At 42.5% G+C, this 11169-nt stretch overlaps 1 long non-coding RNA gene across 1 annotated transcript; it reads right to left on the reverse strand.

Annotated features, from left to right (window-relative positions):
- Nucleotides 1-815: 815 nt before the first annotated feature.
- LOC122158871 lies at nt 816-7529 on the reverse strand. Its single transcript, XR_006168328.1, has 3 exons — nt 7156-7529; nt 5985-6235; nt 816-2462 (listed from the first exon to the last, which is right to left on the reverse strand). It is a non-coding gene; the product is annotated as an uncharacterized LOC122158871 (long non-coding RNA).
- Between the last annotated feature and the right edge of the window lie 3640 nt (nt 7530-11169).

The following is an 11169-nucleotide window of genomic DNA, read 5'->3' on the forward strand; positions in this document are numbered from 1 at the left end:
GACTATAATATTTTTGCAGGATAACTTATGAGTAAAGAACAGGGAAAACCTTCTTGAAAGCCCATCCATGTTTGCAGTCATTCTTAGAAACCTGAAAGGACCGTACCTTCTTGTATATCTTCAACCTGCCAACAACTTGCAGATGTTTCAGAGAGGCAAATTTAAACGTGTTTATTTAAACTTCCTGGGCCAAACTCTTAGCTTACATTTTCATCTGTTCATCTCTGATGGAACTAGGACAATCCACAAAAGCTATGCATCCCCTTCTTCTCTCTTCCTCCAGGCAGCTTATGCAGGGAGTTCGTAGTAATGAACTCATAGCATACACTCCTGAGTTGTATGGGACTTCTCTTGTCAGTTATGAAACAGCAGTCAGTGATGACCAAAGGCACAGAAGATTGACAAGAGCAAAATCATTTGATAAGGATGCTACTGCAGAAGTTGCTTAAAAGAAATGTGAACATACAGTTTATTTCTATTAGACAGTATTTGAACTGAGTGGCTATGATAAGAAGATTGATGTATCTTGACTTAAAACGAGCATAGAAGCTATTCATTTCCTTTCACCTAACAGTAACTCAAGCATAACTTACACAAAATACAAACATAATAAAAGATAAAGTCAGCAGATGGCGACTCTGAGCTGAATTGCAAATTTTATTTGACTTTGAGTAGGTTCTGTGGGCTCCAACTTTACAGTGTCACTTTTGCAAGGACTGTAGAAGTAAATGAATAAACAGTAGTTTTGGGTTCAAAGATTTCTTTATCTAAAATGTAATATAAACTCTTAATAGCAGACTTTTTCACATGTTGGATATAAACTATCCTAGAATATCCATATTCTGGTAATAACCTATCATTTATCTTCTCATAGCACATCCAGAACTTTAAAACTACATTCTTTTTCTTTTACTGCTGTGTGTTTGTTTTAGGGGAGCACAAGGGTGACATCAAGTGGTCTATGAAATTATCTATACAAAAGGACAACTAAACCTTCAGTGAAGAAAGGTCTCTTGGAGACACATGCCTCTTAAAACTAAGAACAAATTGTGACTGTATGATTTCTCACACTGCATCCCAGATTGCATCTTTTAATAAATCATTTAAATTTCTCCATACACTGGAATTCAAAACTGGGAAAGAGAAACAGTAAACTACAGAAGGCTAGAAGAATATTCTGAAAACAGTTTTTGCTTATAGTAACAAGGTTTCTCCTTGAATTCAGCAGCTTCCCCAGGGAGGATGTTCAAGCAAGATTTTTTTGTCAGCCCAAATCACTTAAATTAAGTATTCCAAGCAATATATGCTGTAGTATTACAGAAGGAAATTTTTTCCTTTCCACACTCACAAAACTGCTAGTACTGGAGGCACTTGAAAGCCAAGATACAATTAGTGAACACTCTGAAACTCATTACCTATATCTGTTCAACATTTAATTTTGAGAACAGAAGTAGGCATAAAACTTTGCCTGACCTGCCTGCCATCCAGCACTGTGTAAACCCAAGGGTAACTCACAGTATCCCAAAGGCTGTAGAGGCATTTATGATTATTTGACAAACAGCATAGACAACTGCCATACATGTTGGGTCTTGTCTATTCTGAAGGAGTCTTCCAGCCACCTGTCAGGCTGTGTTCGGTAGTGTTCTACTTGTGATGATCCAGAAAAAGCAGAGCAAGTATCACATAGGGGAGGCAGATTCCTCAGCATTAAGTAATTTTCAAAAATGACACTTAGGCCTAAAATAAAAATACTGAGGTATACTTGTTCATTCTATTTCCAAATTATAGAACTGGGAACATTTCTACTTATGTCCCTAGTTCTATAATTTCAGGATAAGAGTTCCTATGACAAGTGGATTGACACCATCCTCAATAAAATGAGAAGTTAATTAATTCATGAAGATTTGACAGTTTGTACATTTACTTGGTAATAATGTGGACTGCACTGGCTTTATTAAGGTATCTTTTGGAGTCATGTTACATTGTGATACAGGATTAACAAAAATTAATTTTAAGAAGGTCTGTAAAATCAAACTTCCAGGAACAAAAACAGTACTTTGCAGTTCCATACACCGTTTTTGTCTGCCACCGGCATTCTGTTAAGAATATGATGATCCTAATCAATAAATTCAGGTCAGTTTCCAAATTCTTTGGTGGTATCCCTAGCCCGGATTCAGACAGGTAGCACACCAATAGTGAGGAGGGTTCAGAGAGAAAGTAGCATCTTTTATTAGCTGATGTCATTAGAAGAAACATATGAGCCTGTTAACCCCTGGACCCTTTTTCAGTCTGAACTTAGGGTAATGATTTAGGCATCTGTGAACAAAAGCAAAATGAAACATTCATGGGCTGACAGAGGTCAAGTCTTCACTGTTCAGGTGCATTATCCAAACTTCTATGCAAGATGGTGCTGTCTGGGATAGACAGGAGGTGCCAGTCTTGAGATAATCATGATCTCTGCCCTGCACAAAAAGCCAAAAGGATGAATGAGCATGCCTCTTTTGCTCGCACAGCTATTCCCTGCCTGGCTCTCCTTCAGCAGGAGGAACCTAGGGCGTACCACTCTCTGGTGCCTGCAGAGATCTAAAGGTCCATCTCAATGGTGGCAGATGGATGCTCTAGCCAAAGGGATATTCTGAGTTACAGATGAGAGACAGAACTGCTGCCTCTGCTCCCACAAGTGTCTGAGTGCTTTATGTGCAGTATTCAATGGAGCTTCGGCAGAAGTCACCCCATCCATGTCCCCAGGCCACAGAGACATGCTTTCTCTGCCCTAATAATTACTTAATTATTGCCACATGGAAAATTTCAACAGATGGTCTGGAGCTGAATGAATTCTATTCCTGCAAGCCAAGGATTCAACAAAATTTGGACCCCACACCCGAATGAGCCCTCTCGCAGCTGAGCCTATGGAGCTGGCAGCAAGCCCTGGGCTTTTCACTAGGCAACACCTTTTGTTAGTGTTCTCCATGAGTGCCTATCAATAGTGGAGATAAAAAAGCACATGGATCCAGGCAGCAGCTAAGCAAGGATTTTAAGGATGCAACTTTTAGATCTACATAGTAGCACCTGTATTTTATTGACTCCGTTTTGTTTTGTTTTGTTTTGTTTTCATTCTTATTGTAACAGAAGTGTCTGAACAAAATGGGAAGGCCACTATGCTCAGCAGAATGTATAGAACATGCCAGGGACCCTCACCTGATACTTTCTACACAGAAATGCACAGGCCAGGGATAAGAACAACACAGCAGCAACACAGAAATATGGCAGAAGAATCCGACAGGCAAACAAAGCTGTGGGAGGACAGCCCAAGCTGTTGGAACAATAACATGTGGCAGCTCAAACAGGACTGGCTTAAATATCATTGATAGCCAAAAAGTTTCCAGGGATGAAAATGAAATTTCTCTTACATGCAACGACAGTAACCATATCAAAAAGGACTGAGGGCCTGTTGTGCTTTTAAAATATGGTTTTTTTGGGCAGCAAGCTGGGGAGAGACTGGGGAAAAGATCTGACACAAATACTTGTTGGAAAAAGCAATCAGCATGTTTTGTCTCAGTTGGTTTCATCAAAGTTACACAAGATACGAGTGAAATCAGCTCAGCATCACTGGGTAAGTACTGTGTAACAGCTAGAGACTGAATTCATGTAACACATCCAAGAGAAAAAGCAGCTTATTTTTAGCTGTATTTTTAGCTGACTGCATAGCAAATAGGTGCAGGAACTGAAATTGAAATAAGACAAAATGGCACTGCTCTGAGAAAAGAAATGCAATTAAAAAAAAAAAAAAAACACAAAAACAACAGAACAACAACAACAACAAATTCCAACAGAATCCAAACCCAATCAAATAGTGAATAATGAGCAGAAACTCAGGACCGACTATACTGACTATACAGAGCAGGAAGCATGCAGTGTTTCTAGTTTTTCAGATTTATTAGAGGTGTGTGATTGTTTCACACTGCACTGCCTTGAGATTTTCACCTTGAGTAGGGTTACTTTTTGTTGTTGTTGTTGAAATGTTCCAAACTGTTCTATTTCTGTCTCCTTTTATGTCTCTCAACGCCCAGCCAGGGGTGAGGGTCTGGAGAAACACTGTGTTTAGGGTAAGCAAAGACAATGCCATAGCAGGTGTACATGTGGATCCCTATGGCACACTCTGCTGAAGTTGTTCCCAGAGCTGAATGGGATGCTTGGCTCCATCAAACAGCCTTTTGCAAAATAGCCCTCAAGGGCTGAGCAGTGTCATGCCTGGCAGAAGACAAGCACCACAGTGCAACAGGCAGCTTGCCGGGTGGCCAGAGAAGCTTCCCCCGGTACCCAGTTCCAATCTTTACAAGCCTGGTGGATGCTGTTCAGTGTTCCACTGTTTAACACTGTTTTCAAGTTCAATTTAAGAGCATATCTGTAAGTATATGTTTTGTCATGTGGGGTCTGGTCAGATGGAAGGGAACATCTGTGCCTTCTCCACACTGGTCCCCACACTCCCGCCCTGGACTCCCACTAGTGATGAGGCCACTGACCGCAGTGGAGTAGAAGTGGAAGAAACTACAAACACATCTGTATGAAAGGTCAATTTCTACCAACATCCTCCTTCCACAGGACATTAATGAAGCATAAACTTTAATGGGCTGTTATCACTTCAAATAATCGTGTTAATAAAAAACTCAGTTTTGGTTGTTGGTTCTGGGCAATGTACCCTTTCCAAATAACCATGACATAATGAGAGGTAAACCATCCAGATGCTCTTGTATAGCCAAATAAAACACAACACACTCTTGGCATTATAAACCCTGTAACAACTACAACAAAGCTGACAGATGTACTTCAGAATCAACAGAAGTTTTCAGAAGGAAGAAAACTAAAACAGGTCCCAAACATTTCAAGTCTAAAGCAATCATCTGAAATGTGCTTTTCATATTATAGACTTCACTGGCACATCTTTCCACATTCCGCTTAGAGCTACCGACATAAGTAACGCATGCATTAATTAGCTAGAGATACACAGGCAGTGATATATAAATATACAAGTTCTACGTAAAATGTCTATGGCACACAGTTTGACTCTTTGCTTTGATCTGCAGATAATCTCCAAGTGTGTGGATTTCAGCAGGCCAAATAATTTTTCTCTCTGCCGGGAGTACTTTTGGCAAGTTTTCCATCAGTAGGAAACGAGGTGGAAAACTGCAGTGAGACTTCAAAGCAGCAGCTTAAGGTGATCATTTACTTCATGAATTTCTGACTCTGCTGTTTAACAACATACTGACTTCTTCCTCCCTCATGCACTTCTAAAAACTGTGATTAGGATGAATTTATGAAAATCATACCTGACATATGTGAGAGATACTGTCAGTGTGGAATAAAGAGTATTTTCCAAATAATAGAGGAAGCGTAGTTAAAGACTCAAATGCTGTCTTACCAGTATGTACGTCTACACAAATAAATGGACTTGGTAAATCCTTTTACACCTCAAAGTCATGTTTGCCGAGGTGGGAGGTGTGTTGTTCATTTGACTGCTTTCAGCTTCATTTCTTTTCCTTTTGTTTTTATATACCATTCTTCATATCACATGCCATGATAAAGAGATCTGTGAGCTCCAGTAATGCCCTCAGAATCACAGAATGGTTTGAGTTGGCAAAGACCTTAAAGACTATCCAGTTCCAACCCCTTTGCTACAGGCAGGGACACCTCCCATCAGCTCAGGCTGCCCAGGGCCCCATCCAGTTCTGGCCCTGAACACCTCCGGGGATGAGGCACCCACAGCTTCTCTGGCTGCACGCCTCACATGGCTACAATAAATTAGGGACCCTCTAAGGTTTGCTAAATCAAGGAAGAGACCTTTCTGGCTAGAAGTCCAAAGGGCACAAAGGCAATCTTTTCCATGGCTTACATTCTATAGCAAGGCAAGACAGTACTAGGGATAATGAGGGAAAATGAAATGAAGTCTGAATAGCCGTTTCTTCAAAACCATCTTTAAAGGTCACCTGGATTCATAGATGAATGATGTCCAGGGAGAATTCCACCGTGTCTTCTCTTACAGTAACAGATACAGTTATTAGTTGTCCAGTCATTAATGGAGCTGTGCAAATGTCTTCAAGTACCACGCGATACCAAGATATATTTGACTTTTTGGACATTATTTGCAATTGCATTTCTCCTACTCTTAGTGTAATCATTATTCTTAAAATAGACTGCTTCCTTCTCACAAGTAAGAGTCACTTCACAGTAAAAACCACTGAAAGACACAGAAAAAAGACGACTGTAATTACATAATTGTTTCAGTTTGGGACTAAGCATCTACAAAGCAACACAGCAGGGTCTGGACTAATTGGTTTCCATGGAATACATAATGCATAATCCTACCTCAAGCAAGTGTGGAAGCCAAAGCAAGCTTTAAAAGTGACCAGTTAAGGAAAGAAACTGTATCAGTATGAAGTTTCAATACTCGTTCACTTGATTATGGTAATCTTGAAGGAAAAACAAGGAGACTTCTAGAACTCTGGGAAAGCATGTATTTATCAGAGCGCTGGGAGTACATGGGATCTACTGACCTGGAACAGCAGCAAAAATGACAAACAAGCCCAATGACAGTGCTCCTGGCAGTGACTAAAAGCTGATGTTTCATGGGCAGGGGGAGGACAGGAGCTTGCCAGACCCACAGCACCACGGGCAATACGGATGGATTTTGTCTGCAGCTCATTTGTTACCTTGCTGTACAGCTGCCTCTCCCATATGGTGTAGCATGATATATCACAACCCACGTGAGACCGTGTGCCCTGCTTCTGCCTAAAGTCAACTGCAAATTAAGGAAGCATACGCCCAGAGGTCTGATTACCCTCCTCTTCAGTTCGCAAAAAGATGCATTAAAGCAATAAGGAAGGTAGAGATGCAAGGTAGGTTAGCTATTTGCTGCTTAAAAGAAATACTGGCAAGAAAGGAATATGATCAGACATTCAAAGAAGAATCTGCTTCTGCATGCCCTAAGCAAAGTAGGATAGAGTGGGAACTCAGCAGATTCATGTGCAACGTGTTATGGAGAAAAATTTCTCAAATCCACCAAAAACAGGACCAGACCCAAATGCCACTCCCAGTTTGTAACATAGAGCACACTATCACACACTCACAAATAAGGACAGTTAAATGCTGTGGCCAAACCTGTTGGCTGTGTATCAGGGATATGGACCGAATACGGATCTTTAGATTTCTCCAGGAGATGTGTTTCCCCCATCAAATAATTAGTTTACAGGTTCAAGCGTGGCACGGAAGAGGGGAAACCACCTTCCCTCTCTACTGCTCCATTTTTAGTACCAAACTGTCTGAATGCCCCCAGAGATCCACGTTTTCTTTTGTTAAATGCTTATCAATGCTTCTGTCATCAGGAGACATCCTGCAAGGCAATGATGAAAATAAGCCCAGGTTGGTCACAACAAAGCCCAGATAATAAATCCCTGTTAAACACACACTAAAAAACTGCAAAAACCAAACAACCAAATAACTGCAAAACACAGAGTATTGTCTATCTTCCAAGGCCTAGGCTGCAGCCACTAACAAGTTCTCCTGCCGAGCTGTGATAATGCAGGACTGGGACAAGAGCTATTGACTTAATGGCCTGAAACTTCATTTCACCAGGGACTCCATCAGAGAAGCCACTTTCACTTCACTGACATATTAAAGGCAAACCATTGTAGGCTTGCATAACCTGTGCTGTAATCAACAGTAGGTCAGGTTTACTCATCTCCTACTGCTTTACCATAAACACCAAATAGGTGTTTCTTTTTAGAAAACTGAAACAATGCAATTTGGCTGTGAAACTTGTTACTATACTTCCATGAAACAAACAAACAAACAAACAAACCAAAATGTCATATTGGTTTAAAATTTTATAACACATTAATGTTTCTATGAGCTTAAATTCCTCTTAAAAGTGGCTTAGAGAAAAAGAAGGAAAACCACTTCCAGAACATTCAACAGTACATTAAGTTATGCATTCTATGTCCTGAAGGTGAAACATTTTCTGCATTTGTGGCAGCTCTGGCATTACAGCCCTCATTCTGAGCCAGCTATTAATATGTGACAGAAAGCATCTGTGATCTGCTGCTCAGAGGGCTCAAGCCCCAGAGCATCCGGAAAGCCTGTTCAAAATCCTTCTCCCACGTAGCCGATCAACCACACCACACATAAGCCAGAGTGATGTACGCATTCTGACATGATGAGTCTACTATGTAATGGACTCGATCTTAATTAGAAGAATGAGCTTCTTTCAAATGATAACTTTAGGAAAAGGCATAGGGCACAGAGAAGCATCAACGTTAACATCGGTCATCATAAAACACACAGGCAAGACTGACTTTAAGGCTTGTGGATATGAAGTTCACATTTAAAATAGGATTTACGCCGTCGCTAATGGGAACACAATTGCTGTTCTAACCTCCCCCAAGCCAGACTGGGGTAGCATCACAAACTCAGCTACTGACAAAGAGAAAAACCACCCAAGCTTCAGCTAGAAAGCACCTGCCACACTACTCTGAATCCTCAGGGCAGACACAGCACACAGGACCAGGGCCGGGCAGCCCCCGCTGCACATCATCATGGCCACCAACTCCCCACCAACGTTTTCACCCTCCTGTGTTTTTGTGGGTTTTTTTTTTGGCTGCAGGATTGGATGAGAGAAGTCTAATCGGAAAGGTATTTCACTCAGCATGAGAATGTGTCTGGTTTCCACCTGATTTTGAGGGGAGTGTGTTTTCACCACTTTGGTCTTCCCTGAGCAACAATATTACTCGTTTTTTTACCTGCTGTGGTGTTGGCACCTGCTATTTAGCAGCTTTTCCCTTTTGGTGCTATTTCTGCAATTAAGATGTCAAGCTGATAAGCAGGGAAAATTATGCAAATGGTGTCTAAGGAGAACTCTGACTGGATGAAAAAAAAAAAAAAAAGAGAGAGAAAAAGCTGTTATGACAATACCTGGCAAAAGCAGGCTGGTTTAAAAAGAAAAGCATCTCCTTTTACCAGCTCACCTCAGAGCCATGCACAGGCTCCCCAGGCTCCTTAGCTTCGCTCCTCAGTCAAAAGACATAAAGCACAGACTTGAGGCCCTGAGATCTGTTCTTTCCCAAGAACAGCCAATCCTTGCACATCAGGGCTACCAACAGAACACAACAACCACCTCCTTACTGGCTAAACAAACAATGTGGGGAACGGACACTCCTATGTTGGGACCTGCTGAGGACTCAGGAGAATTGTGGTGAATTTTATCATGTTTGGGCTAAATCCTCTAGTCTGCAGCCTTTTTAATCCACTCGGTATCAAAGGAGCCCTTGAGCCTCACTCTCCACCTCCACAAAACCCCACTGTTTACTTTAATTTCATCATCTCCAGCCTACCCCAGAGCACAAGCACAGCCCCTGACTTGTAGATAAATAGAAACTGCATTCAGTCACTGATATAACTCAAAATCTAAAGGAATTAAAATTTGTAATGTTGATTCTGAGTGATCACAGCAAAAATTGAGGTCCTGCTGCCCCCGTGTTTGGTCTGTCCAGAAGAAGCCACAGTATAAAGGAACACGCAGAGCAACTTCAAAGAGTACACTGGATCATTGTAATGTCTGCAGCAATATGCTGCATCTTGTCCTGGTGACAATCCACAGGCGTCCAGCTCCGATATTTTAGTCTTGCAAACGTCTTTTCCCCCAAATGGATTGCTCAGCAGTGCTGATTATTCAGAGAAAAGTGGCAGACAGGGTCAGGCAGCAGCAGAATGAAAAGTGAAAACTTGAAAGATGCTAGATGAATATTTATGCAGAGCAATCTTCGCTCTTGCATTATGGTGCATAATGGGATCAGCAAAGCTAACGGAATTCACGCTGCGTGCACTTCCTCTGTGAGAACTTAGTTTAATCTGCAGAGAAGACTGACAACCCGTGAACACAGAGAAAACGTTCAATGGCATGTAAAAGCTTCACTGAAATAATGTTTCTGACTACACGAATGTTCCGACAATGACAGAATAAACAATTTTTTTCTGGGCTGGTTTTAAATCCATGGGCCACTTTTTTTGAAATTACATCCAAATGCTGCCAGAGTAGACTTTGTTCCTTTGTTTTGCTGTTGGCTGTATATCCTATGAGAGCTGAATGCATCCACGGAACCACAAGGACAGGGATTTCAGAATGGCCCAACGCTGACCACCACCAAAGGGCTGATACTGTGGGGAGCAGCTGGCAAATTTCTGCTCTGATAGTGCAAGATGTGCCGGGGAGAACTTGCTACAAAGAAAGTGACAGAGCAAATTCTCAGCTACAAAACACTGTTGATCAGCACAGTCACCACTATTAGCTATGCAAGAAGAAGAGCCTGCACGCTGTGCTTGTGAAAACCTGCACTAACAGAGCTGACTCTGTCACTGTCACCACTGCTGTAACACACCACCCAAAGCCTCCCACTGCGCTCAAACCCACTGCTTGGTCTCCATAAACGCTCAGTAAACACCACCAAATGTCCACAGGTGCCATTTTTTCTGCATGGAGGAATCCAGTGACACGCTGTTGCTGCATATGCATTTCCGTGTCAGGTGCCATTCTGACACAACAGCAGCAAAATGAAATGGAACACTGGTGGGAAGGTTCAACCTCTACTGCCATACCACTAACGTCAAACTCTGCTGTCATGGGCCAACGCAACAGAACAGGAGGCAGTGCTTTCAGAGCCCTCCTGTACAGGCAGACTTGATGCTTTAAACCTCTCTTTAAGTATTCCAAGAACTCTTTTCCTCATGATTTAGGCTTTCCCCTTCTAACCCAGAGCGCTGCACACTTCGCACACGTTATCGCGCCTCAATTTAACACAACGCTTTGTGTGAGCGCTCTCTCTAAGCACTGAAGCATCGCGAGCGCCCTTCCCCACAAGGGCGATGCGCGGCAGCTCGGGCTGACGCTGCTCTCAGCGTCCTTCCGCTAATGCAGGCCTCAGCCGCGCGGTACAGCCCACCGCTCCCACCCCCCATCAGCCCCACGTTTGCGCGTCTGTCTGTCCGTTTCCACGCGCGGCTGTTTACCTCAGCTAAAAATAGACGGCGGCGCTTGACAACTGCCTTCCGATTGGCTGCCGCCTATGTGCCGCCGGCCAATGGGAGCGCGGGACGCGGCGGGGCCGGCTGCGGGCCGGGCGG

Source organism: Centrocercus urophasianus, unplaced genomic scaffold, assembly GCF_019232065.1.
Source record: "Centrocercus urophasianus isolate 14NV4802_14NV808 unplaced genomic scaffold, USGS_Curo_1.0 seq_15, whole genome shotgun sequence".
Taxonomy (NCBI): Eukaryota; Metazoa; Chordata; class Aves; order Galliformes; family Phasianidae; genus Centrocercus; species Centrocercus urophasianus.